We start from the raw sequence: 6935 nt of genomic DNA, 5'->3' as shown, positions 1-6935 counted from the left end.
CTTGCTGGCTGTCTCAGGTGTCTGACAGTTAATTGCGCTGCAGCTCCCTGGATCTGTCCCAGGAGGCAGATAACCAAACCACTACAACTGTACAGAATCGCCAGCGTCTTTCCCATGCGGAAGATTCCAAAAATATTTGTACAGTTATTACAGCCTGAGCGTCGTGTGTTTCTTTATTTGTAGTTTTCCGGGAAATATTGCTACAGAAGATGTTGAACATCACACAATTCCGAAAATGTATTCCTGGCTTTCCAACAGGCAAAAGTACCTAGCTCAGTGATGTGAAGAGAAACGTGGCTGTTCTAGAAAGCTCTGCCATGACTCCCAGGCCCAATTTTAAAGTGTCCTCCAAATAGGTAGAAAATTGTCCTCAATTTTCTTACTGGGTGAACTTAAAACATATATAGCTAACTTTCTCCCGGTGCAGAATTATCCACAAGAGTCTTTCTAGAAGTATTCCAATTGAAACACACCCACAATTGGATTAAAGGAAAGACAGAGAAATCAGGTGGTCTCTTCTCATGAGGTAAAAAGAGAGCCACTGTTCCCTTTGCTTCACAGGTGAGATGAGAAAAAGTAGAAGGACGTTCCCAAGTCCCAAACACCCCTACTGCTCTACTTGGACCTTATATATCCTCCCCAAACCCAAACCGGATTGGAGCTCAGTAGAAACTGTGTGCTAAGCATATATAAAACCTGGGTTGAATCCCGAACTTAAAACAGACAAACAATAACAACCAATCCCTGGTTCCCAAAGGGTGACTAAAGATGTCCTTGATGGTGATTGGGGATCCCAGATCCTGAGGGTTTTACTCCTTGGCCTTGAGGTGAACGGCATTTTGTTCTTGTTTTTGTTGTTTGTGTTGTTTGGTTTTTCCAGACGTGGTTTCTCTGTAGCTTTGGAGCCTGTCCTGGAGCTAGCTCTTGTAGACTAGGCTGGCCTTGAACTCACAGAGATCCACCCACCTCTGCCCTCTGAGTGCTGGGATTAAAAGCGTGCGCCACCACCACCTGGCGAGAGGAACGGCTTTATCACCTCATGCTGGCATAAAGCCTCAGCACAGGCCCATGCAACCGAGCCAAATTAATGGTCCCTGTTGTGACAGAAAGCTCCTGTAGCCCCACAGATTCTGGTTCTGAGTTTAGCCCCCTCCTTCCTGTAGCCAGGCTGGCACGAAGCAATGCTTGGACAGACCATTCAGATGGTCTGCCAATGAGAAGAAGAGAGAGAAAGATCTCAAAGTTACAAGGCCGACTCGCCAAATTACTCCACACAGGGAAACAGTTTTGGTGTGGCTTAAGTAAACATCCTAGGAACAAGAGGCGCATGAGATTGTCCCCTTTCAGGGATGCAGGGAAGGAGGGTGAGAGGCCACATGTGCAAGCATTTCAAGGTGTCCTGACCCGGGCACGGGAGAGTGAAACAGCCAGAGAAGACAAGCAGAAAGAAAGGCGGATAATTCTCTCCGAGAGCAGAGAACAGAGGGGTCTCAAACACGCGGCTCATGCTTGTGAGTTTTGTTTCCCTTTAAGAGCTCAAATGAGAAGCGAGAAGCACATGTTTTCAGGATCCGCACCAGGGAAGTTCTCATGAGTAAGAGTTCAATATTTGGCAACATTCGCTGACAGGCCTGAACTGCGATGCCAGTTTTTGTGTTTTCAGTTGTTCTTTTTTTCCTTGCCCTTGGTGGTTGAGCCAGCCAAGCAGAGCCCTTCTCGGTTGTGCTATCAAAGCCACAGTGGAAACTTGCGTCCAGCGTTCCAAGCGAGCTCTAACCACCCATGGAAAACTCAGAATCATAGAGTCATTTGTGGGTTTGGCTGGGAGTCAGACGTGTTTTGAGGCTTCAAACACTGACTGTTTGCATCGATTAAATATGTTTGTGAAAAGAGGAGAGAGAGAGAGAGAGAGAGAGAGAGAGAGAGAGAGAGAGAGAGAGAGAGAAAACAGGATATGGAAACTGCATCCCAGAGAGCCAAGCATCTTCCTCCTAACCAGAGCCTGAAAGGAGACCAGGGGTATGTGGCAGCCTTTGCTGGGACACTGAGCTTCTCTTGGGAGTCTCAGGCAAATGAACAGAGTATGGGTTCTAGGAGTGGGAGATGGCTCCCAGAGGCTCCTCCCCTTCATTGGAGGAAGCCTTTGGGAGTCCTTGTTTGCATAAGCTCTGAGAAGACTGGTGCCCTGTCAACTGTTTGGTTTTCCTGCTGAGCAAGGCCACAGTGCTTTCTGGAAAGCGTGTAGAACCTGCTGAACCACCACCACACCAGGATCTGGTTCTATGTCACCTAGACACATGCAAACACCTGCCTTCGGCTTCCCAGGTGGAGAGAGCATGGTGTTTGATGGTTCCCAGTTGCCTGTCCCGGCTTTCTGATCCTTAGACACTTACTCACCTTCCAACCACAATCAGAAGGCAATCAGAAGATGAGCTCTGAATCAAGGCTGAATCATCCAAGCAGCTTCCTGCTCGGGGTTGAGTAGGGATGTCTACGTGGGAGAAATCACTCTTCAATGGGACAAACGTGCTCTTAAAGTTATCCAGTGCCGGTGGCCATATGGAGAGGTCTGTCTCCAGGCCCTGTTTCATGTGTTCCCCTTCTTCCTAGTGATTAGGTCCTCCTGGTCTCCATAGAGTGGCCACCATCGGAGGAAGGGGACCCCATCTACTCCTCACAGGTGAGCCTGCAGCCAGCCTCTCTCACTAGCTGACTTGCCACCAGGTGGTAGCATCCACCTGCCCCAGGTACTCAGTCTTCAGGCTGGTGCAGGCCAATGCAAGGTCAGCATTTGGATCACTCTGCTCCGAGACCAAACCTTTTGACGTTGTGAGGTTGCTATGCTGTTTTCCCGTGACAGAGGACTTGACACATGAGATTGGGTTTTGGTGTTGCTAACAGTGGTCTGTTCTGTCTTTGGTCTCCCTTCCTCCCTCCCTCCCTCTTCCAGAGATTGACAGGGAATCTCAGTAACCTCAGCCAGGCAGTTGGAATTCCAAGGAGCTGTTTCACTCAAAGTGCCTTCAGGGTCACCTGGAGGGCTGCTTCCCTAAGGACTTGGCCTCTCACACGGTCCCTGTGCATCCTGGCCAAGCTGGCCACAGGTTTCGAGACACGCAGCTAGGATCTCATTCCCCTCAGCTGTGTGGCCCCAAGGTCCAGAGAGTGTTGGCTAGTGACCGAATTCCAGGCCAAGAATTCAATAACCTATCGTTTGCCTTCATTGTGGCTTGGTTCTGCTTACAGAATTAGATTGTCTCTCAGTTTCTTTTTCTTTGACCAACTAGCCTGTTATCTAGAGCAGAGTTTTTTTTTTTTTCTCTCCAGAGGAAAATCTTCCATTTATAGAAAGGAGCTGAGCCTTAATCTCCTTCCTGGTGAGAAGACGGTGGTTTCCTTCTCATCACCCCTTTGCCGTTGCATAAAAGTCAACGTTTACTGGAGACCTACTGTGTGCTATACTGTTCGGTCCTGGGTTGTTTACATGCAGGACCTCTAAAGACTAAGGGCTTCCACACTTCCACAATAACTCTTTAAAATAGATATTAGTTAGGCCATATTAGAAATAAGTAAATTGAGGGCTAGGAAGTCTCATGGTTTACCTGAGGTCACAGATCTCATCATAGGTTGGGCACTCGGGTACAGGCCTGTATTCAGGGCTCTATTCTTCCATAGTAGAATTTATATTTCTCAGAATGTTTTATCCAATGCGCTATAAAAAGTCATTAATTTAAAAAATGAGAGATTGTCCCAAGCTATCTTTCAGTGACTGGTCCGTTCGTGCATCCAAGATTACATGATAATTTTTATTTTTAAATTGTTTATTCTTTGAGTTGTTGATATGAGTAGATGATATTAAAACCAGAAATTGTAATTGTCTAACCTTCCTGTTTCCCGAAAGTCCCCCGACCCTCTAATTCTCCCTTATTCTTAAATGTACACGTGTTACTTTCAGCATAAGAACATTTAACTAATACATTTTTTTAATGGCTCATACATTTGGGTTTCTTGAATGTCACAGGAAACAAGTAAAAATACCCAATAAAATAGTCTCCTTTCCCTCCTGGCCCAAGTCCCAGCCTCCCAGGCCTAGTCACAAACAAGGCTGTATTGTTTCCCCTCTCTTTGTTCACGAAGGCAAATGATTGGTTACAATCTAGGAAATATTCCCTACCTTTATTTTCCTTGGTTGCTGTATCTCGGAGATCATGCCAAATCAGTAAATATACTTACCACATTTTTAACAGCTACGCTCATAAATAATTTGGAAACGTACCATGCTGTGTTTAACAAGTCCCCTGCTGGCAGACACTTGATCTGGCCCAGTATTTTGCTGTCACAAACAGTTCTTCAGGGACTGCTCCTTGGTTCACATCATTTTGCCTAGGAGAAAGTACATACAAGGTAGGTTCCTGCTAGGAGAAAACCTAGAAACGGCCAACAGTGTGTGCACTTTTAACTTAAAGACATTTTTCATCATGAGGGGAAACGAGAGAGATGTTGAATTCTCAACATTCACTATCGAGCTTCAGTGACTCTAAAAGCCCAGAGGTGAAACCCTTTTACATGTACATCTTAGCTCCATCTACTCTGCCTCGATTTATACTGAACCAGCCCTGGCATGTTACTTCTTTTGGGAAAGTTTCTGAAAAGTAAGGGAGTTTTGAAGAAGAAAAACATGTGTATATGTAATTTCATATAAAAATAAACCACTACCAGTTGGTGGTGGTGGTGCATGCCTTTGATCCCAGCACTTGGAAGGCATAGGCACAGGTGGATCTCTGTGAGTTCAAGGCCACCCTGGTCTACAAAGTGAGTTTCAGGACAGACTTCAAAGCCAGACAGAGAAATACTGTCTCGGAAAACAAACAAACAAAAAAAAACCTTATTAACTTATTATAATATCATCAAATAACCTGTCAATACCAAAATATCCCAAATTGGTTCATAAAAAAATTCTTCTTTTAATAGTTTGTTCTACTATCAAAATCCAAACATAAGTGATGATTGGTTGATTGGGTTTGGGGGGGAGTTTTTTTTAGTCCATTGGTTTCTCCCCCATCCCTCTTTTCTCAGCATTGTAGAAATGGGTAACCCTGTTTGAGAGACTGAATTTTCCTGACCATATGACTCTTGAGGTATTTCATACCTCTCTAATGTCGCAAGGGAAATATAAATACAAATCACAGAACTTCTAATGAAGAAAGCACCAGCATAACAGAATCAGTGGGGCACAGCTCCTGCAGTTAGCCGAAGAAGCTTTATGTAACGTATTATGTCAGTAAGAATAAAACTAAATGCCTAACTCTCAAAGTGTAAGCAAATAAAACAGAAGGAAGCAGACGAGAATAAATGCAGAATTAGTGTTTCATTATTCTTTGAACTTGTATTTTAAAACTGACGCTCAAGACTCACCCCATCTGATACCTAGACGATTTTGCAATCTGTAGCTTTTACTTAGAGAGAGTCAATGTTAGTAGCCTCGGAGTGACTGGTCTGTCTACATACACTTTACTTGGAATCTAGGATCCAGCCTACCCAGACCATTAGAGGGAATTCACTTAGGGTATGCCTCACTTGGGAGATGGGAACAGGAGTGAAATGGATCCCTGTGTCAAGTTCAGCTTCCCCACCTCCTCAGAGCAAAGTGTTAACCTTAGGGGAGTCCCCTGAGTGAGTGACAGGAGCTGAGAATTTCTGATCCTTTACTTGGCTTGCATGGCCTTGCTATCTCATAGACACCAGTGCAAATCTCAGCTGGTATAAAAATCATTCACCTCATCTAGAGCAAAAGTCACATAACCGAGATAATTAACTTTACCTAAAGGGACTGAGCATCCTGGACGAGGCCAGATGGAGCAAGTGCTGAGTAAGGGACAAATCACGTGACACCCTCACCTCTCACGTCCCGAGAGTCCACCATGCAGACTCTCTTGTGACACCAATCAGGAAGTGTCAACCAGGAGAAAGCCATCACACAGCTGTCCCTGCCTTCTCTGAAAAACGTGTTACCCTGAGCCCCCCTCTAGCGATGAGAATAACATGCCCACCCACAAAACCCTCTACTATTGTGATGGTTCTTCGGTCGATTTGACTGGGTTTAGAATCCCCTAGGAGACACACCTCCAGAGGACTCTGAGGATGGTTCCAGAGAGGTTTAAAGGAGGGGAAAGACTGACCCCTAAAGGTGGACAGCACCCCTCAAGAGCTGATTTCTCAGACCGGATGAAAAGGGAAAAGTAAACCAGGCACCAGCTCTCATCTCTCTCTGCTTCCTGACTGAGAAGGCAAATGACCAACCAAGGGCACATTCTCACAGTGGCCATGCCATCTCAGTGACACCCAGCTGTATCCCTCCATAAACCCTGCACTCAAATGTCACAGCACTGAGATGTGACTAACTCAGGCCTTCATTGTCCCTCCATGTGCCCATCTGCCACCGTGTCTGCTTGTGGGCCCACTCAAGAGCAGATGCTGCCTTTCCTAGGCACGGGGATACCGATGCCTTCCACCTCAGTGATGAACATTGCCTCCTGCCCCTATTAAGGGCCAACTCTGCTCAGAGAACCTTGGCTTTGAGTGTGAGGGACACATTAAGACCTCCATTTGCCTTCTGCCCTGATGGAGCCACTAAATGTCAACAGTTCTCTAATCCTGAGCGTTGGGCATAGAACCTTCTCTCAGTCAGCTCCTTAGTGAAACAGACTTATTAAGGATCCTTTAGGTCATTGGTTGGGTTCATTCCCACATGGTGAGTTATCTGCAAAGCAAGGTCCAGAAGACCACCATGTCAAGGCATGTCCTGTGCATAACACCGTTCCTCCCCCAAATCTCCAAATGGCCCACCCATGTTTGCACCAGGCTGTGACCAGGCTCAGACCCAGAAACCCAGAAGAGGGTCCTGGTGAAAGACCCATGTCATTTCTCCCTTGGGT

The 6935-nt window shown here is 46.0% G+C and overlaps 1 protein-coding gene across 1 annotated transcript in view; it reads left to right on the top strand.

Annotated features, from left to right (window-relative positions):
* Fhl2 (four and a half LIM domains 2) overlaps positions 1-6935 on the top strand; it is a 69128-nt gene that overhangs the window by 24501 nt on the left and 37692 nt on the right. The gene's annotated exons all lie outside the window — the stretch shown is intronic.

This window comes from Microtus ochrogaster, linkage group LG2 (genome assembly GCF_000317375.1).
Source record: "Microtus ochrogaster isolate Prairie Vole_2 linkage group LG2, MicOch1.0, whole genome shotgun sequence".
In the NCBI taxonomy this organism is placed as follows: Eukaryota; Metazoa; Chordata; class Mammalia; order Rodentia; family Cricetidae; genus Microtus; species Microtus ochrogaster.
The sequence above is the reverse complement of the archived record's forward strand: the minus strand, read 5'-3'. Positions and strand labels throughout refer to the sequence as shown.